At 40.6% G+C, this 23112-nt stretch overlaps 1 protein-coding gene across 1 annotated transcript in view; it reads right to left on the bottom strand.

Annotated features, from left to right (window-relative positions):
• Window positions 1-22324, bottom strand: part of calcr (calcitonin receptor) — a 55220-nt gene extending 32896 nt beyond the window's left edge. The window contains exon 1 of the mRNA XM_080484181.1: window positions 21869-22324. The gene's annotated coding sequence lies outside the window, so the exon portion shown is untranslated. The remainder of the gene's footprint in view (window positions 1-21868) is intronic.
• Between the last annotated feature and the right edge of the window lie 788 nt (window positions 22325-23112).

Raw genomic sequence — 23112 nt, forward strand, 5'->3', positions numbered from 1 at the left:
ATTTAAAGGACAAAAAGCCTATAAAATGACAACTTCAATTATTTCACTGAGTTTGACTTTTCATTATGACTTTTACCTTTCATTCATCACATCATCATTTGATCTTAATATTTTATGTACTTCAAAGGTACCTTTATCCACTTGTTTTTCTCAGATTTTTAATAATTGCTTGAAGTTTCCTTTTTAAAATGCCTTTTTCTCTGTTGTCCTTTTTGAATTTTACAAACGTTCATGATAAGTGATGAGTGAATAAAGTCTGACTGATTAAAAGGAATTTACCACATTTTGTTTATCATGAGAACAATCTGGACGATGATTCTTGCAGCCTCCAACATGCATGTTTCATGAACTCACTGTCGAATTAGATCACCAGCAATTAAGTAATTAGTTTTTACTGGTACGTGACTGTAATGTAGGAAAAGCTGCTGTCTCCCTTCCATTTCTGTTTTTTGTGATGCCTCCCATGAAGGACAAATGATGAATAAACGATACTTTTAATTAAGTTATTGTCATTTTCACTTTATGAGAGAAGTCCATTGTCTGGATTAGACACTCTCGCAGGCCGGTTTTAGCAAACGAACATGTTTAACAACCCTGGACTATTCTGAGTGAATATTGAGCATTTTGTAAATGTGGAAGAAAAAAAAAAAAAAACATTTATAACAAAGTACCTGCCAGTAATGAGGCCCATAATCCAATAAACACTTCGAGAAAAAAAAAAATAAATCTGAGTTTTTGTACGGGATTTTCTATCAGTTCTGCTATATAATGATACATTTTTGAACACTCCAGCTTAAAGAGGTAACAGAACATAAGAAATGTTACTACAGTGTCTTTACCAAGTCAACACTGCCGTAGCTCTGGCTCTCAGGCACCAATGTCCAGTGTGCTGTAGAGCAGTGGTGTCGAACACGTTTTAGTTCAGCGGCCACATTCAGCCCAAATTCATCTTAAGTGTGTAAAACAGTGCCATAATAACTTTCTAATTGAAACTTTTTCTTTGTCCTAGCGCAGAGTATATGTGATGAAAATCTCTATATTTTTGCAAAACCAAACAATTACTATTACAAATGACTGTGATCTCAACATAAACTGCATTTCCATGATACTATCTGGTGCTAAATACAGTGAAACATAAAAGAAAAAAACCTGTTCTCGAGCTGTTGCATTGTGCATGTTTTTACTGACTCACCCTGACAGCGTGGCTTTGGTTCAGTTGTGTCTGCTACTCTTAACAAATTTGTTTCCCGTGGGCCGTGGGCCGGGTTTTGGCCCACGGGCCTTATGTTTGACACCTCAGCTTTAGAGGCTTCTGTTGAGCTGGATAACAATCCATTAATTCAGATCAGGTGTGTTTGAGCAGAGAGATGTCAACAACGAGCAGAACAGTGAGGACCAAGATTAGAAAGCAAAGCGTTACAAGACCTGCAGGACCTGCAGTCACGTCCAAACAGGCTCTGGTAGGACTGATGCATGAGTGGAGTCTGTTTGAATGCTGTCATTATTGATGTGAGCAATTCCTACTGTTATTTTGACTCTTTAATTATTTATTGGCTTTCCGACGTTCTTAGTTTGTAAAAAAAAATTAAAAAAATAATAATCTCACCATGGTGTCAGCTACAACAGTCTGTATGAAAATGAGAAGGCCAAGTCATGGATTTTCTTTTTAAAACAAATGGATGCAACGTAAAGACCCCATTTAAATGTAGACTCAGTAGCTGACACAACAAGAGTCCTCTTGCTTATTGTTTTCAATGAGGATCCACCTGAAGCAATGAAGTCTGCAGTGCAGTGAAGGGATGGTTAAAGCTTGATTTATCGTCTACAAAGAATGAGGAGACGTTGGACCAGTAGAAGTCCAAATGCATTATGACAAGGAGCTCATCTCCATGATGAGTAAACAAATTAAGAAGCATCTGGACACAAAAAGCCTGGATTGATTGGACAGTTATTTCTTCAAGCATAAAGTGATTCATCTTCAGGAGGTCATCGCATAAAAATGCGGGGGGAAAAAACCCTCCAATTACATGCATCACATTTTCAAACCTGCAAAAAAAAAAAAAGATTAGCATAATGACTACCTACCAGTGAGTGTGTAAATTAAACGCTCACTTCACTCAAGTCGCTTTCTAAAGTCATGTCTAGCAATTACCAGTGAATTGGCAAGAATGTGGTTATTGGTGGTGAACCAAGGAAATATGATGTGTTGTGGTGTTGCAGCTGCTCAAAGCAAGCACCTGGGTGTAGCAGGAGACCTCTCCAGAGATCTGCGCAAGCTGATTTATACTTCATCTCTAATGCCGTGACGTCCCACGCGCTCCCTTTTCCCGGAGCAGAGAGAAATCAGATGAGCCGACAGCAAAAAAGATGAGGGATTGCGAGGGCAGATTAAGAAGTGCAAAGTGGATAGTAAAACAAAAAACCCTTTTGGGTATCACCTCATCATAGTCGAGACTTTCATCTTAAGCCACCCTAAACGTGGCTTTTCCTGAATTGTGATGCCTCCATTTTAGTTTTTCATCCAGCTCCCATGCGCTCCTTTCAAAGACCATCACATGTGAAATGGAGTTATTTGGTCTTTGCCAAGCAGTCCGATGGAAGACATCTTACCATTTCACCTCTCGTATGCCTAAATATCACTACATGGAGCAGGTTGGAAGCTGCCGAACCAACAGCTAATAACTCAAACATAGTGAACGGCATTAGTTGTGCCCACATATGTGGTGGATAGCTTTTTTTTCTTTTTTCTTTGCGGCGAGGTAACATCCCAAAGTGAACATGATTTTTCCATTTCTCTTACATAGTAGTTTGTAGCAAACTGTCTGGACTATGTCTATGCAGTGTACTCTGTTCTCTTGCCATAAATAAAATAAGGTTTGTATCTCTGCTTCTTTGCTGCATGTCCCCTGTCGCACAACAAAATGCAGACTCCCGGAATCTGTTCTGTGACGACTGTGAAGTCTGTAAAGGAGACGTAGATCTGCAGGTAGAGGCAGGACTGCAGCCGGGAGGCTTTTAACTGGAGATTTGGCCGGCTTGCTCGAAGGACAGCAGAACAAACGTTTGTCTCATGAAATCAGCCCATCTGGTTGAAGGATGCTGTCTACAAGTCATTTAAACAAAGCAGCCCCATGAGGGCAATGAACACTGACGGTAAAACGAGAAAACATATTATCGTCAAACTGGTTAGCAACCGTTGCCCATTTATGAATCCAGCAGTTCCAGAGCATCATTCATATTTCATCAGCTCTATTTTGTACTCTGCCTCTTTAAGAGCTTTAAACAATACATCGTCTGGGCGTAGCGAACTGAAAGCAACGAGATAAATGGTGCTACCAGCCTCTTCGGAGTCTTTCCTGCACGTATCCTGACAGCTATCAAGCTTTGCTTTTTGCACGCATATTTCACCCATTACTCCTACTTTTCTCTCTGTTTGCCCTTTAAGTTTGTCAGTCTGTCTTTCAAGGTTACGGTCATGATGGTCTTTGGATTACTCCGCGGGGGGGGGGGGGATTACATGAAGTTTCTCAGTTGCGTTCCTGACCTAATATATCTTAAAGCGCCTACAATCTGACCATATTTTGCACTTTAAAACAACCTTTTTTCTACTTTTCTACAATGCAAATATAAAAGCTCACAGTGGTACAATGGTTGGTACTATTACCTCACAGCTGAAAGGTCTAATTAGAGTGTTCTGATCACCCAGTAGTTCCCTGCTAAGTGGATAGGGGGCAAGACGTATTCAGTTTAAAGGGAACTGTGTAGGGTGTATGAAGAAACAGAACAGTACATCATTTCAAAGTAAGATGACAATCGAGGACACCCATCAGTCACAGCCCGAAGAAAAATAACTGGAAGAGAATAAAGCATGACGCAAAGGGGGGCACTTAGAGCGAGTTACCTTAACTGACATTCTCTGTAAAAGTATGTTGAGGTGCTGAAGTCCGGCACAGAACCAGTTCAGCCCGAAACCCTTCAGACAGGTTTTCTTTACCTGGAGTTTTCTCTGGGCTTTCTCACTTCCTACCACAGTACAAATGCTTGCAAGCAGAAGGGGAAAACCTGACACAGTGAGCACAATCAGGTGCTAATCAACATGAGGGAGAGGTAAATTGCTAAATATAAATACGCTGATGAATGACAGACAGATGTGATAGAAGGAGACGTGAACAGGAAAATAGAGAAACCAGGGAAAGTTTTCCATTTATGAAATTGTCAAACTTCAAGAAAGTACAACCCTGATCAATACGCAAGTCTACTTTCAACACTGTACCATATTTGACAGTAAAGTATTAATGAAAAATGTTTTATGAAGCATCAAGCTCATCTCGCATCGTAATGACTGCAAGCCTATTGTTTGTTTGGTTTATTTTTGGCAACTGCGATTTCGCGGCCCAATCACCTGCTTTGATGATGAGGCCAAGAATCCTCCAATCAAGAGAACAACATCATTACAGAGCGTAATAATCAGATGTTTAACAGTGTCACTCACGCAAACAGCCTGGCTAACAAAAGAAGAACACTGGCAGTGATTACTGCTTTCAAAGCTCCAGCTGATTTGCATACAGGTGATTAATTCACACTAATGTCACCGCATCCCGAAGCTTGCTGCCGAGATGGCGTTTAGTTAAATGCTTAGTTTCATGCCGACATTATCTCTTGGTCTCTGGAGCAGAACAGTGTCTGGCAGGAATGAACTCTTATACCGAGACGTCACCCAGATTTAGAAACTCCATATTTGCTGAAATTTGCTTATCAGACGATAAGTATTCTTGAAAGCAGCTCTTCCTTTTATTGCATTTGTCTTTCCAAGGTTTCAGTTGAAGGTGCAGAAATGTATGTGGTAATCTGGTCAAATAGAATCTCTCATATCATGCAACAAATAAATAAAATGCCACTTTTGTGATATATTAACACATTTGCAAGTCATTTATATGGAGAATATACCTGCCTTTAAGACTGTCAGAAAACATTCAGCATTTTCAATTTCCACTCAGCTGAGTTTATTAAATATCAACTCAGTTGTGTAATCCCCTGAATAATAAATCCTCCCCCATATACCAGTAAACAAAGGAGCTTGTTTACCAGTGAAGGTTTTGCACTGTCAAATGAACAGATCCCATCCTGACACTTGACATCTCCTCACTAAGTTTTTGTGTATTTCCCAAAACAATTAGATGTAACTTCATACTTCCAGCCCCCCGGCAGCACCGTGGCAGGCTTCAGGTGCTTACAGACATCTGCCATTTAGGAGAGGGCATTTTCAGGGGAACAAAGTCCTTTCATCCGGCAACCTTTCCTTTCCCCAGCCTCTTGATTTCCTCTTGACTTTCCACTGAGCAGCTATCTCATCTGTCGACCAACGAATGACATTTGTTAGTCTCATTTCCCCAAAGCAAACCACCGAGGACAGATGGTGAATGCAGCCTGACCTCTTCCAGTTTGGGTCCAATGTTACAGAACAGAGGAAACATAATTTTATCTCAAAATAACCCTTTTATGAAATCCTCTAAAACATGGAGGAAGTACATATATATTTTGGGAAATGGACATATTTGCTTCAACAAAATAAAAACATTCAAACTGCTTCCATGTTCTTTCTACAATGAACGTGGCACACCGAAATTACACAAGATAACATAGTGTATGTTGGTGTGCATGCTCTGTGTCAAACCAATGCAGCCTTCTACCTGAATGACACTGTTAGTCGAGATGGCAGTATCAGCAGGAATAAAAAAAATATATATACTGTATATTTGTCAAAAATCTAATAACGTCACACTCGAACAGCTTCGGGAAATGATTCTAATTTTGTTGTATGACATTACAGATTTATACAAAGTTTGGCTGTTTTTCTGATCACCACACTTACGTTCATGTTTGTTAAATGTAAAACCTTCCAAACACTCAAACCTCCTCCAAAATCACAGCTTCTTGATATTTCTTGCGATTGTGTGTTATACAACAACCGTTAGAGACCACAAGATATTATTACACAGGTCATTTTTGCAGCTACGAAAATCTGCTTTTTTGTGAGATGGGTGGTTGGAGGGGGGTTGCTTAGCTTTACACAAAAGCTTTTTGAAAATGCTGACAACCACTAGACTGTACCCATGACCAGCTGCAGGAAGTGTTGGGGTTAGAGTGACATGCCAATCCACCACTGCAACTTGTTCTTCCACAATTTCTATACAACAGATCAACATGAGCTGGATTTACATCTCTACTGCCACGTTTATGCCACAATAAGAAAAACAGATGGATTTTCGATGTATGCGAATCAATAATGTGACCTTTCTGAAGATTCCTGGCATATTTTTGTTCACCTTCCTATTGCAGGCTTTAAAAGCCCATGCTTAGGTTTGCAAGCCGAGCCCTCACTTAAGCAAGATCAAAGACTGTATCTGTACTCCAAAGACTCACATCGGATCCATGATTACATAAAATGGAACAGAATAGAACCGCGGGCTAGTGAGCTATATGAAAAAACACCGGACAACAGGCACTATATGACCACAGACATCAGCTACCCGAAGCATTAGCAGACAAGGGGGGGCTACAAATCAAAGATAAAAGATAAGCCCCCCACCCCTACCCCCACCCCCCCGGGATCAAGGATTGCAATCAAACAGAGAACGTCCCCATGAGGACGAGACCAGAGGCCCCTGAGGGCAGGCGTCCAACGTAATCCAACCACTCAATCCTGAACTCCAACGAGACAGTTTAAAAAGCATCAGAAAGAAAGGGCTTACTCGGATGGAAAATGAGAGGCACCTACTGGAACAGCTAATAGCTTTGGGATGTACGCCGGGTGAATGGAACAAGCCTCCATCCATCTTCTATACCGCCTAATCCTGCGCAGGGTCGGGAGGCGCTGGAGCCGATCCCAGCTTACTATGGGCGAGGACAGGAAACACCCTGGACAGGTCACCAGTCCATCACTGGACAAACACACTAACAAAAACCCACTCACATTCACACCAAGGGGAAATTTACGGTCACCAATTAACTTCTCAATGACAAATCAGATTAGGTGGGAAGAAATAAAAAGACAAATATCCCTGTTACAGCAGGCTCAAGGAGCAACTAAGCCCTGCATGATCCTAGAAGATTTCTACACAAAATTAGGAAAAATACATCCCAGCAGGCACACAAACCAAAGAAAATTTGACACTTCTATTTATTCGGTTACGACAGCACCATTATTGAGATTGTTGTAGCAGCCAACAAAGACATTCATTTAAAAATAAAAAAACAACTGATTGACAATGTGTAAAATTGTATATGCAACAGACAATGCTTGTGAAAAGAAAAGCTAATTTCTGCAGGAAATGGAGATACAATAGCCTATTTTGCAAAACCCATTAAAAAGTAAAGTATATGCAAATGATTTCAGACGACAAAAAGAAAGCGGCTGTAAAAAAGGGGAGCAGAGGATGGAGTGTTGCTTCTCGGGCTGTGTGTCAGTGAGTGTGAATGAGAGAGATTACACTGGCTCCTGCTTCTTCTGCGCGTGCCAAGACACAACATAAGTGTATCTATATTTACCCGCAGAAAAATGTATTACTGCATGCGCTCATGTGTTTACAGTCCAACCTTGATATGATGAAACATATTTAACACCCACATAAACAAATCAATGGCAGCTTATATAGCGTGTATGTGTGTGCATGTGTGTGTGATGGAGATTTGCTGTATGCATCTATAAATCAGCTGCAGGAAAGTAAACATATCGTAAAATGTTAAAGTATCGGCCAATCAGCCGTGGCATTATGAGCATCAGCAGGCAGCGTGAATAACACTGACTATTTATCATGGCACTTGTTTTGTACATTTCGCCGTGTTCCTATCGACAGTGATCCGTATCTATTGAAAATGATCCAAAGGAGGAAAAGTGTTGACCTGGCGATGGTTTACGGCCGCCATGGACACATCAAATGCTTAAAACGAATAAGTTTGCAGTGCAAGAGAGTTTTCCAGTGTAACGCACACATTCTATGCACCGTATAAAGTATTCTGCACTCAGATTCAAAGCCAATACTTGTGTTTGCATGTTCTTCATGTGTATGCAAAGGTTTTCTCTGAGGGCTTAGGTGGTGATTCTGAATTCTCTGTCCCGGTAAATGTGTATGTGTGTGGTTGACTCTCTCTTTATCTGATGACCTGTTAAGGGTGTAACCTGGAACTTTATGTTGCATCAAGCGGTATAGAAAGTGAATCTTGTATTGCAGAAAGTCACAAAATCCCTTATCTGTGGCGGTAATGACACAGATGTGTGCGAAGGTTGTGAAAACTGGATGGAATATTTCCTCCACTTTAATGAAAAACAGAGGGCCCTGCAAGTGGTCCTGTGAATGTCAATGACGGGGTGCACAACCCTTTGTAAATGTCTGTAGACATGACAGACATTTTGTTGACATTTTAGAGGCATGGATGCTTTTCATCCTGGTGTCTCAACTGACAGCCATTCATCCCTACTCTCAATGGAGCTCATTCAAAATGCAGCAATGCATCTCTGTGCTGAGAGGAGTCCATATTTCTTCTGTATTCATCCACGGCACCATTTCCAAGAGATATACCGATAATATGCTTGTTTTATCTGCAGTTTAATCTGCAGGGACCGTCTGAGTTGACTATAAATATAAAGCATGTTGCTTATAAGAATAAAAATTGTATTTTGTGGTTAAAATCAGTGAAACAAATTCCACTTTGAACTCAACATCTGATTGTTTTTTTTTGTTTGTTTTGTTTTTTTAATTGTCTCTTGCGCCGAATAAATATCGCCCGATATCTCTGTGAGGATTCATTTTGATCGTAGTGATGCAGAGGGAAAAACAATACAATGAAAATGTCATTATGAAATGCCAAGTTCTATGATTGAACACAGAAGAAGAAAATAAGACAGAATGTCACTAACTTCTTCATTTATGTTATACAAGCATGTACTAAGTTGTTTTTAGCGAAGGAATATTAATCCGTTGGAGACCATCGAAGCTCACTTCCACACAAATAGATCATTATACTATCATAAGCTGAAGGAAGAGAAACGAAGATGGAATTAAAAAGATCAAACCCTGATTTGGAGGCAGCAGACGGTGACAGACCTCGGGGCTGCTGCCTGGGCAGGTCTGACTGGAATGAAACCAAACCCATATTGATAAGAAGCCTGAGTCAATAATGGGACATTATTGTCCCTGAGTAATAGATTTAATAACAGCAGTGAGGAAGCAGAAGAGCCAGCTCTCCTGCACAAGGACACATCATTTCCCATTTACAAACTTCAGCGTAAAGTACAAATGCAGACGAGATTTTCTTACCTGCAGCACATTATCATGTTAATGCTGACAACATGCCCCACCTGTGAGTGGAAGTTTATATATCTTATCTTGTAGTAAAGCTTATTGGCAATAGAAAAGCTGCTGAAGGTGCGTTCTGTTCTGAATTGTGCTACGGTTTACACTGAATGCAATATTTCTTCTCAAGTGGTTGCTGCGTAATGTTAAGTAATATATTTGGGTAACTCTTGTGATTGGCCATGCCTCAGCAGTTGGCACCACATTAAACTTGCTTTGACTTCAACACGGATTATTTTTAACTGTAATTTAAATAAGTGGTGATAATGAAAGTTGTGCGTTTTGTGTGGAATTTGCTGAGTCCACTTATCTTCCTCGCCCTCCATGAATATTTTCAGTGGTACAACCGATTAGTGAAGTGAGAAAGAAGGTTCTGCCAGCATATGATAAAGGCATCTAAAATACAGAATATGTTTAAAACAACGGGAATAAAAGTGTATGTGCTCATTAAACAATAATGACAGTGAAACTTTCTTAGTCACAAAAGTTTTGGACTTTTTATCAAGCGGGATCAAACAACCCCCATTCTCATGCCAGCACTGATCAGCCATAAGATTATGACCAGTCAATATTGTATGAGTTCTCTTCACTCAGGCCATTCTGTCATGAGAACAGTATCAATTCTTCAGCAGTTTGAGAGACTCAGTCAAATATTAACGCTTGCCCATTTTTCCTGGTCTTACAGGATATCAATTTGGAATACAAAATGCAGTTGCCATTATCAGGAAATAAGACATAGATTTCGCTGTTTACATCCACTCTGAATAAAGTCATCAGATTAATCTGTGGGTTTATGTGCACCAGAAATATCATCCGATTCAGTCAGTAGATTAATTCCATAATGTTTTTCCATTTGTGACACAAGTACATGATCCCACAACCAAGTCTACCTGGAGGCCTGCCAATGTTGACGATGGTTTTGTTAAATTCACTTATCATCCTTATTGCGTTTTCTTTTTCATCAGGAAAAGAAAATTAGATGTTTGAGTGCTGCCTTATTTTCTGACTCAACCTTTGCAATCGCCATTTTTCTAAAAACATTCTGCATTAAGAGATCATGTTCACAGTCACGATCTCCGTTGGGAATAAGGATCACTCTAAACTAACTCTCTCGTTCATAATGAAATTTCTTTGGACTAAATCAGACCAGAATCTTCCAATGAACATGATTACATAAAGAATCTTTGTTTGTTCATGCAAACACTCGAACACACAAATGCACTTCACTAGTAAGTGGTCAAAATGTTATGGCTGATTGGTGTATGTGTCTATTCTGTAATTTTTATTTGTACAATATCAACAGATGCACAATTATGTGCATCTGTTGATCTGTTAAAACAATATATCTGTAATAAAATGTGATGAATATCTACTTAAAAATCATATTTATTGAAAAATGTATTTGTCCAGATTTCTACACTGGTGCATGAGAGTCGATGTGTGTGTGTGTGTGTGTGTGTGTGTGTGTGTGTGTGTGTGTGTGTGTGTGTGTGTGTGTGTGTGTGTGTGTGTGTGAAAACATACATCATTCATGTTGCTTTGTGGATATTTTGTCCGGTATGCACACTATATATATGAAAAATAATAATCTGAGTATTATTTCTTCAACGTGATGAATGTCGGGGATTTAAAACCTGCAGAATAGATCAAAACCTCATGATCGTGCAACAGAGGCGAACCTGAAGTCATGGCTCTAAAAATAACTTCAATGATCTTTTTTGGATGTTCTTTTCAAATCCTTTTGCGTAAAATAGAAAGTGGGGGCGGGAGATCCATTTAATGGCTCTACCTTTTTTTTTTTGTTGGCGTGATCCACATGTGGGTTCACTTAGTCGATGAGTTCAAAGTAGTTCATCACGACACAGCTTCCTTATCTGCTGCAGCTCAAAGTATTTCTTTGGTAGATTAGATAGAGAGGAAATTTGTGGTGCTGGCTTCGTAGCGCCCACAGAGTGAGTGCAGTGGTAATACACACACACACACACACACACACACACACACACACACACACACACACACACACACACACACACACACACACACACACACACACACACACACACACACACACACACACACACACACAAATCTTGCATACATTTCCTGAGGTGAAGAGAGTCGCTCTGTCTGCCATTTCCTCCCCGTCTGATGCCATAACCATTATCTGTGGCTCGTTGCAACCATTTCAGAGAGAGCCACAGAGCCAGCTGCAAATTGCTCTACTATTAACTAATCAATGGATGAATGTACGTTGATGTGTCTGCACTTTCACGATCACAGTCAGCCCCATGATAATCCATTAGCGCTATCAAAATGAAGTTTCAGTCGGAGGATGGGACTGCATGAAGAACTTCCAGCACACTGCTTAATCTGAAGCATCGCTCCACTAATTAAAACACAGATGACTGATTGGCTGCTAAATCTGGCAATAAAGTCACTTAAAAGACGTTGCATGGGAAATCTTTCAGTTCCCCCTTTTTTTTTTTTTATTTAAAAACATTTTATTTTATTTTTGGCTCATTTCTGGTATTAAAACCAATAAGGATTGTTTTGTAATAATTGCAAAGAAATATATACTAAAGTGTTGATGTTATCCATGATTTTTGTTTTATGCTCCTATTTAACAAACATTGTACAATTAAGAAAAACTATTCAATCAGACAAAATAACTAATCCAGGGGTTTTTACAGTGTCGGAGCCCCGGTGGAGCTTCAACCACATTTTGCTCCTCCAGCACACACTCATCAAATCATTTTTGGGTTTTCCACATTATAAGATAATATTGTTAACGGCTGTTAGGATCAGTAATAAAAGGATGTTTCCAGGCATATCTTAAATATCTTGTTAGTTTTAATACAGAACATCTGCAACTGTCCCACACTTGGTTTTGCTCTGAATGTTTTGTAATTGATCACCATTACACCTAAAATAAATGAAGACATTTTCAATGATTACTGAAAGATGTTTCATACTGTCTTGACTTTGTGCCATCAAAAAAACGGTTTCTGGATTTCCTCAAAAACATAGATAAATATCAATATGTAAAATGAACACTTGAATAGAATTTTATCAGCCTAAACCAATTATGTACCACAGCCACATCTCATCTAATAACGTTTTAACGTCATTTTGCTCATTCCTTAACTACATTCAGAGTTAAACACTCTTAAAAAAAGGTGTTTTCTATTAACTGCAGAGCAGCGTACTTTGGAATAAATTTGGATTTGCATGAGCAGGGAAACGTCGCCCACAGAATCTTACAAGTGGGTTGAAAGTGAGGTAAGATGATGACAGATGGGCTGAGCCCCGGCCGGCGCCGTCATCTAGGTGACTTACAGTACAGAATCCACATTCCTCCACTCCATCTGCAGATCATAACTCACATCCTAAAGATAGCCTCGCTGTTTTGGGTTGCTCCACAGAAATAAAAATAAATTAAAGAAAAAGCCATGAGCACATTCTTGCACAGCATGCGCTCAGTTACTATTAAGAGAGGACATTGTCTCGGGAGGCCTCCCCCATCTCATTCACTTTCCACTTTAAATGTTTTTTTTAACTAAAATAATTCAAATTGTCTTTTGGTCAATGCAACAATTTGGCAGAAAAACTAAAGTAGACGGGATCAGTTATCCAAAACATGCAGGCACAAAAAATACAAGAGAATTTATGATGAAAAATGCTGTGTATTACAAAAAAGCTAATATTTTTGCTAAAGAGGACGCAATACTCATCACTTAATGAGTGTATCAACACCAAAACACACACTCCAAAGGATCGGGTTCAGTTAATAATAGGCTTTCAATAAGCCTGATCGCCGCAAACAGACCCCATTAGGATACGCTTTTTTCCTACATTGCTATTTTCCACACGAATCAGTGTGCAGTTGAAGAGGAAGTGCAGCTGAGGGCTAAGGGAAAGCAATTAAAAAAAAAAAAAAGTATTTTGCTGCTTTACTTCAGCTGAAAGGCATTAACTACAGTTCCCTCCTGGGCAAAGTGTCCCTGGTACGCTCTGATGGGTCAGGCAGTGGGCTGTGTCTGGCTGCTACAAGCTGTAAACAGGAAGAAAGAGGGAGCAACAGAGTGGGAAAGATGAGCGCTGCTATTACGAGTGGCCAGCAAGCTCACTGAGGACCGGTATGAGTATGAGCTGAGGGGGGAAACAGTAAAGGAATCAATTAATTTCAAAATAATGAGTGCAATGAGTGAAAAAAAAAATGCAGTTACTTTTAGAAGGAGCAAATAAAAGAGCAAAAATAAGAGAATAACGTCAGAGACGAGGAAGAGGACGAGTCAAGTGTGACCTGAGAGGATTTGAGGAAGAGTGTCATTATGCTGCAGATAATTTTCTCTTTGTACAACAAGCCACTTTGTGAAGATCTCTCAGGAAGAAAAGAGTCACCCCGGACTTCTTCAACAACTCTAACTCACTTTTACTGCACAATCAGTGAGGGCTGTTTACCAAAAACATTGTTTTGGTGCGTTTCTGTCATCAGAATGGAGTCAAATCTGTTGAGTAATGCTAGATTTAAGGAGACATCAGTGTGTCGTTATAAACAAGATCACAGATGTCTGCTGTCAGAGTTCAGCTTTTGACGTTACACCAAATACTATCCAGAGTATGTTTTTGGAAATACCTGCTGAGTGATGATGTATCTTCCTGCTTTAAAACAGAACTACAATTGCATTTTACTTGAAATTGCATCAACAGATTTACAGAAAATTGCCCAAAACACGGAAAACACTGACACCGACTGTGTCGGTGAACAGAGGAAATCATTGGCCGCAGCTGCTAAAGTCAGTGTAACGACTTTCGCGAGGTGCCACCAATCAATAAGGGAGGCTTTAAGGGCGAGTGATTACATGCTGTATTGCAACCAACGTGAAACACGATGGGCACCAGTCAAAATGAAGATTAAAAAGAGCCGAGCTGCATGGAAAATCATTTGCAGGATCTGTTAGTTGGTCATATTGTAATAAGTCAGAATTAACAATGTCTCCCAGCACAGTCAGTGCTGTCCATGGACGGAAAGAATAAGCATTAATTAGTGCCAACCTCACTGGGCTTTTCTCTCAGGACCCCCTGAGAGTGAGAATTCAGTGCTGAGCAGCAGGAGTTTCTCAGGGTCCGACGTGTCACTAATGCTCTCAGAAGATTTCATCGGGCCTCGGTTGGAGTCCAAAATTATCTATTGTCTTTTCTTCAGGATGACTGGATTTCCCTCCCCCCATTGTCAGAAGATTTCATTAAGCTCTACCTCCTGGCTCTCTATCTCTCTCTGCTAATGTGTGCCTGATCCACTGGCTTGTCATATTATCTCATGCAGAAAATTTACTTTGAAGGAACTCTTCCTCCTCATCTACAGCGCTCTAAATGAGGAGCAGCAAAGGAGGGGTCGGACCTGTTTAAGCCCAGTGTGGAGAAAGATGGAGAAACTTGGATCCATTCAAACACAAAATTATTTTTTTCTACCAATGTGTGTGTCCATTCTTTTCCCTTTCGGATGCAAAAAGATGGACATTTGGGAATAATACTGTTGGAGGGAGCTGTGATGTTGACTGAAGGTGGGATGATTAAAGGAGCAAAGATGGAAATGCAAGAAGGACATTTCTTCTTTTTCATGTTCCAAGCAGCTAAAGTGGTAAAATGCCAGGCTGCTGGCTTTTACTGCAGTGTGGGAGCTGGTAAATGGTGAATGGCCCTTTAAGTAACTAGTGGTCAATGCATACCCGATCTTAGACATCTTGGCAAACTTAAGCATATTTTGAGGGGGGTCTGTGGCTCTCAATTGTTTATTCTTGTACAACAAGGCTCACTGTCATTGTTGTAAAGTATTTGCAAATACTACTCATTGTGAAGAACACACCACAACTATCCAGTTACACAAAGTGTGCTTGTGGCTACTTGGAAGATGCTTCTATTTCAGGCCGTGTCTCAGCCACACTTAGACAGGACATAACAACCCACCAGTGCCGGAGCATCCATTAAGAAAAAGTAGACAACTGCCAAGAATAACGCGACTCTAAAGTGGGCGAAGTGTAAGCCTAGCAGGGGCTAAGTGGACGAAAACAGAGTAACCAATAGTAGTAATCACAAATGATATCTAAAGGTTAGAAAAGTTATACTGCAGCTGTAACTCCTGCTACTCTCAACGGCTTTAAATAAGGAATGGGGACAAGCTCAAGCAAAATGCTAACGCCCACTTTTTCTAGCTTAGTGCTTGTGGCCTTGACTTATGTTAATGTTTGTGATTTTGCTTGTAGATTAATTATAGCAAATAAGGAAAATATAAAGTTACCATGAAAATTAGAGCTACAGTTGTCTCAGAGGGAAATTTGCGGTTTGTAATAAATCATAATCCTTACATTAAACCCTTGGATGCAGTGGAGACCCAACATGTATATTTCTGAAAGCTTTATTCACTCTCCAGTCTGTGTTCAGGATGCTGAATCAGCAGATGTTGAACGGAGACTGCACACATTTCAGCTGTATTGGTTTTAAATGAACAGGGTACTGATTTGAAGCAGAGATTCACCCGGGCATTATTTACTTTCAAGAGATATTGGAAGTAGCTTTGCATTCCCAACACTACTGTAAATATAATGGAACATTATTATCGGATTATTATTCAAAACCTGTTATTTGTATTCGCCCACATATCGCATCATGCATACTTTAATATCGCTGACACTCAGTATACCAGCAATGCCATCATTTGGCTTTTCCTATTGGTATATTGCATCTTGAGCAATGTTTGTTGTTTTTGCACAAACCCACACAGGTTCATACCTCGTTCATTTCAAGTAATCCTCCCTATAAAGCCCACAGCTTGGGTGTATGATCACTTTAGAAGCAGCTTCGCATTTGATTCCACTCTCCTTATTAAACCAAACTCAGGTATTTTGCTCCAGCTGCTTGATGATTGTCCAATCACGAAATTCATATCAATTTCACCTCCCTAATTGAAGGCAAGATGGCCTGCTTATCCCCAACATGTTCTTTAATGACCTTTTCATGGTTTTCATAAAAGCCCTTTAATGACCTTTTCCTTTCCGTTTCTGTGTAGAGCTTTGATAAAAAAATTTTTAAATCACAATCTAATGCAACATCTCCAGAGACTGCAGAGACATGTATGAAGACAGATACAGCCGTGTGTCGTGACTTTCAGAGAACGGTTCCAAAAATATTCACCTGCGTCACTGTACATGTCAGTGATTTGAAGGCTGGAGGAAGACAAGCATTTCTGCAGTAATTATCTGTGGACACCTCGCTGGGAATGACAGTAAGAAAAGATAAGTAGCGAGACAACAGCTCATTTTAATAGTAATCAAGAGCTTGAGATTTTGTGAAAAACTCAGTTCAAACTCTAGGAAAGAGAGTTACCGAGCCAACATTGCCTCCATCTGTGTCACTAAACCCGAGTTATGCTCGCTTGGTGACTGCGCGTCTCTGTGTGTCTCCCCAAGCGACAAAAGCCGTCACAGGTTGAAACGAAGGCACACAAAACCCCTGAGGAAGTGAGTCCCTCCACATACACCAGTGCGGTGATAGCATTCAGTTAAAAAAGAGCACACAGGAATATAGAGATGGGTGAAAGGCAGGAAATATTGAGAATGTAATTAACTGTGGAGGACAAGGACAAAGTTGAGGACAGAGATGATGAGAACAAGCTGAAATCAACCGATCTGATTAAAAAAGAAGAAAAGAAATGAGAAAGTGAATGATGGAGAAAACGTGTTAAGTGAAGATGTTGAGATAAACTGCTGAAGTTTAGACATACACAACGGAGGAACGACGCATTTGAAAGGGAGAGAGAATTACCATACGAGGTGAGAAAAATTGTCAGTTTATGTCGCCTGTTGTCATGATGACAAGCTTTATAAACATATGGACATAAGGATGCATTTACTTTCCATAAATGTGCTCATTTGCTACACTCACAAAGTCTTTGGAGGAATAGCATTGTGCCAAGTGTGAGGAGAGCTCGACGTAAGGAAAATCCAGAGGTCAGGGGGAGGACTTTTCCCAGTATATGTGAAAAAATCATTATAAAAAAGGAATAACCAGATATTAAAACTAATATCTATTTGATTAAAATACACATTTCTTCTAACAGTTGTAAACTGCAAAGTTATTTCCATGCGTATGTGTTTATTGTCTGCCTATGTAGGTGCACTCACGTATGTTTTTCCAGTATTTTCTCTTTTTTTGAATTTGCTCAATCATTTGTGCAGCACTTTGACTTGCATTTTATCATCTGAAAAGTGCTGTTTAAATGAAGACAGGCAGATTGAATCACAAGAAAGGACTGCCACACTTTTTAGAATGTCTAGTGTTTTTGCTGCACATGTCATTAAATCTGCCACAGTGCTGCTCAAAGCAGCTTCTCAGTGGAGTTGAACATTAGTAGAAAAATGTTTAATTGTTTACCAGTAATCAGTGTTAAAATAAGATTTTGGATGTTCAATAAGGTTAACAGCTTTTCTAGCCTGAACCATCCTGCAGTACTGAATTTGCATTAAAAGCCCAATTTATCTGCTGAAAAGAGGTTTTAATCAAACTGCTGCACAGAACAAACACTGTTTCATAATGAGCTGCTTTATCACTGAAAACAGCTGTGTTTAGGTGCTGAAAAAAGCCCAGGAAACCATTTTATTACATTTTCTCACATCGATTTTTGTGCATTAGAACCAGTAATGTGATTTCTTTTTTTTTTAACCTATGTGATAAAAACCACCGAGACAATTGAAAGGTGATGTGGAACTGCACGTTCCTTAGCTGTAATAACAAATGCTCATGATTTGAAATAGGGAACATTCAATCAGTGGAGATAGTAAGGCGGCACGTTTCGCCACCAGCTGTGTGGTGTGTTGAGTAGTGGTGCAGCAAATTCAATTCAGGTATTACTGGGGGGGGGATCACAGACCCGAGGAGACACAGAGCCATTTTTATGAAAACGTTAAACTATGAACAATGGATCTGCTTGTATCTGTCTTTGTCACAAACACACACTTCTCCCCTGCTGTACAGGCTTCTGTTTATCAAGCCATCAGCTATTTGCTCTATTCTAGCACCACCTATTGATACTACCTCAGTTGTTCTGTGCAAATAGAGTGGATGCAGCCCTTCTGACGATGTGGTACCCTACTGCCAAGCTGAAAAAAGAATTTTTCTTTTTCTTTCACGAATGTCTTGTGTACTTAAATTCTGGAGTTTCACTTCTCAAATCACATGCAAATGCTGCATCCTCCGATTTCACCAAAGCTGCTCACCCAGCCACCTGCAATGAGTAAACAGCTTAACAGAGATAACCGAAACAGATGACGGCAAAGTGAAATTTTGTGACAATAGCAACTCTTGTCTTCATGGTTAATCGTGAGTAACGGGATTCTCCTGAATCAAGGTAACATCTGAGTCATGCGGCGCACCGAGAGCGGAGACGCATGAAGGATGGGCAGAGCTCTGCAGAACGGCTGCAGCTGTGTCGCCCATATTGCAACGCTTAACTTTAATCACATCCCATAACCAGGGCAACTCGCTCGACGCTATCAGCTCAGTCGACTTTAGTGTCTCTTTGTGCTTCATAAATGTCTTCATCATTTTACACAGAACCAGAAGTGTGCTGGTAAATAACACATCCTCCAGTAGTCTCAAATGAAGCAGTAAATCCTTGCCTCTGACCCAGACTACAAAGTCACACTTATGCAATTGAAAAGGTTAAAGCTTACCCTTGGACTTGGACCTGTCTGAGCCTGATGTATGGCTCGCGACCTTGAGAACTCCAAGCCCTAATGGGTGACATTCAGGCATTTGTCCCAATTAGGCAGACCCTTGGGGCATGTAGCCTACGAGCCAAGATAAATAGGAAGGTGTGCAATATCAAAATTGTCCATATATTCCAACTGGCTTGAAAACGAGACGATCATTTCCACACTCTCGACCACCATCGTGTTAATTAACACAAGCCCTGGTTGCCAGCATTTGTTTTTCCAAGAGCGCATTAGGTAACAGAACAAGTGTCACTCATAGCCCTAAAAAGCAAATTAAGTATAGCCGTGTTCCTGATTGTGTGGATTACAATGCTGGGTTGGAGAGAGGGAGTGACATTTAGGGTCCCTGCAAGTTACCGATGAATAAAACATGGAGCATTAGCTTGATTAGTATTGGGGAATAAAACAGGATAAGGATAGTCTGCTGACCTTCACTGACTGATGGGTCTCGATTACATGACTCTGTGAGTGTGAGAAGGGGATGGGAGAGGGGACAAAACCTGCGTGCATCTGCGTGTGTGACCTTGTTTTTGGATACTTGTGGGGACCGGCACCTGATCACCAACCCATGAATACGCATGACACCGTGGGAAGAAAATGTTAAAGTCTCCATTATGGAAATCACATGTTCTTAGATTAAATCAATGCTAGGAACAGGAGTAGGGATAGTCAACGAGTAGTTACACCTGACTTTACAGTGAGTTTGCAGGTAATTAATTTGGCATTTGGCATAAAAACATATTCATATGTGTCGGCAGTCATTTTGCAATGTGACTGCTGCAGAACCACATCACTTTAACACAAAGAAAGCTCATGAACAATCAATTTTCAGACTAGATATCTTCACTTCTAATCAAAACTGTTGCCCAAAACTCTTAAAATGCATTAATACATAAAGCATAGTGACTACTCTTTTATATTTGAGGCACGTTACTCCTTCAGGGGCCCATATTTCTGTTTTTCAAGCAGAGCTCTGGCTTCCTCTGATTCTCAGATCTCTCCGGGAGCAAACTTGACGGTTGCTTGCACATCCGCCTGCCACTCTCTGACCACACACGCAGACATTCAGATGCATGGACAGACATCGTGTGGGATGATGAATAGCAAACTTATCTCAGAGACTCAGAAAGCAGCCAGACACATTGCCATCCCGGCCCAATTCACTGCGGGGCACAGTTCATATCTCAGCCTGCCTGTCTGCACGTATCTCCTCACGGCCGTCGTCTTCATTCGGTGCCGTTTCTCTATCTCTGCCTCACTCTCTTTCTTTGACAGCTTGGCCGTGTGTTTGTTGCTATTCTCGTCTCCCTCTGTGTTGCGCAGTATGTGCATATCCTTGTTCTGGATGTGTTGAGAAGCTCTCGGGGTTTGGAGTCATATCAGCTCATTGAAGCCACTTCCCCTACCACTGCCTCTAATAAAACCTCATGACACAGGCTATTAGTCTGAGCACGGTTATGTAAACACAAAGGAATCCCCGAAACAAGAATCCTGATATAGTTGCAGACGTCTTCTCGGCAGACGCTTCTGTTTCGGCGCTGTGTCTGCCTCTACTGGAGACTGAAGTGAGTCAGGCAGCATTCAGCAGGGATCTTGGCTTGGTGTGTTTCCGGCTTGTGGGCCGATGGGTCCATGAAGGAATGCCCATTTTCCCCTTCCTTGAATTTGCTAATATAATCAATATGAAGGCAAATGTATGAGGTTGGCTTTAAGCTGTGTTGAAATGAAAGCGAGAACTAGAAAGAGGGGAAGAGAAGAGAGAAAAGGAAGGAAAGAAATACTTGTGTGGATTTGGCTTGTGTGAATGTAACTTTGTGTTGGCAAGGAATCTCATCTACATGTACACTTTTATTTGCTTGACAGACACAGTGCAGAAAGATTACATTCAACTGACCTTTAAAATAGAACTACTTCCGCGAATGTTGAGCAGTAATGGGCATCATTGCAAATGCATTGTTCAGCACACCTCTTTTTTGCTTTCATTAATTTCTCTTAAGATAAACAGTAGCCTGTGTGGATGGGAGTCACTCTTCTGTGTGGACACCAACCAGCATGTAAATCTGCAGAGAGTATTTCTGTGTGATGTACGGGATTATACTTAGAACAATTCTTCACGGCTCTGGCTACAAAGAAGACACATTTAAAAGGACTCTAGAGCTTCTTTCGTGTGCAGTGCGTGTTCTACTGTTGGAAATCCATTAAATTTGCAAGTATTCATCAAAGAGTGTCCAATGCAAAACCCAATTCTGTTGGGGTTTTTTTTGTGTGCGTAATTCTATATTTAATACCCCGTGGATCATGGATTCCCTCAGTAACACCACATCCCATCTCTCCTCCAAACAAATGCTGAATATTTTTATTCTTTATTGCAGTATACCTCTGTGGCGGACTCTATTCAGCATTACTTTGAGTATTTTACTGTTAACAGACCACCACAGGCTGCTGCGCACAATAAAAAAGCAATAGGCGCATACTCTTTTCTCAATTATCTTTTCCTTGAAACAATCAAAGGTCAATCTCCTTTTATAATGAACTAATTTCCTCCAGGCTACATGCTGTGCAGAAACAAACACAGAAACATGTAAATCCAGTGCAGTGCAACTGCCTCACGCAAAAACCTCCATCAGCGCAAAGAAATATGCCAAATGTGAAGAAATGAGGGGATAAACCTACGTCATTGTCTCCAGTCGGCAATAATTACACCTTTAATAAAGTTACTTAAACAAAATCCTAAAAGTGACTTACCTTCTTTCTACAGATGTTGGAGACTGAAGCCCCAGTTAAAGACTGAGATGCTGAGGAGAATAAGCGGAGAGCGGCTCCCAGCTTTTGCGCTCCTCTTTACGCATAAAAGTTTTTTTTCTTCCTTTTTTTATCCACACAATAAAAATCAATCAAACGCTTTCTATTGTCGCCGTTGCTCCTCTCAGGTGTCTCCCCTTGTCCTTTTTGTCTTAATTTCTGTACTTGTATCGGTGATGTTCTGAGACGAGGTGTGGACCGGCGGTGCGCGCTGCATGGAGAGGAGCGCACGCGGCACGCGGGGCAAGCACGTCTCGGCGCGGCGCGGCTCCGGTGTGGAGCGGCTGAGAGCAGTGACAGCTTACTGCCGGTAATCCAACAGCGTCTGTACAGACCCCGGTTTACGCGGACGAGCGTGTGGTGGCGGAGCTCCTCCTCGCCTCACCTCGTTCTCTGCGTTAAAGACACACAGCGAGAGGAGAGGAGAGGAGAAACCTCCTCACGGGCGTGTGCGCGCGACTGGACCCTCCTCTGAACCGCGGCTATTAAAACAAACACCAGCCCTGAGAATAAAAAATAAAAGGCCATAGTCATGTGACATAACGCAATTTGACTGTGTGACTTCAATATTACCAGGTGAGCTTCAATCACTTCTTTCCTTTGTTTACCTTTAAAAACAACAACAATATTTGAATCATTATGTTAAAATTGTTGTTCTTTATCAAATCTCCCAAAAATGTAGTAATGTATGATATAACAACATTGTATGAAATCACAATTTTTTTGAATAATGGAGCATTTCTGAGTGACTGTGGGAAAGGTTCCACTTCCAAGTAGGAATAATGTCTCCGAGGGAAGCTTCCCACATGCAAAGTGAGAGGTTTCAGGATGCAGGTCTAATGTTGCTTACACGGAAGCTGCTGAAGAGGAATTACTAATAATTCCTAGTTTGTTATTGGGGTCTGAATTCTTCAATATGGGAAATTGGACCTATCCCGACTACAATATCCCACAATAAGGCAATATAGATTGAGGTGTTTTGTCACTATAACACATATACACAGTTCCAGTGGTTTCAACGACTTTCTTGTAAGCACGTTTTAATCATTTTTGTTGTCATATATTAAAACAGTTTTTTATTATGAATCAATGCTGTTGTTAAAACTGTTGTTATATTAGGAAGGTCCTGTTTACAGGACTATGAACAAACTTAAATTCCTGTAAAACTGTTATACCAGGGAGCCTAA

Source organism: Lipophrys pholis (assembly GCF_963383615.2).
Source record: "Lipophrys pholis genome assembly, chromosome: 17".
NCBI classification, from domain to species: domain Eukaryota; kingdom Metazoa; phylum Chordata; class Actinopteri; order Blenniiformes; family Blenniidae; genus Lipophrys; species Lipophrys pholis.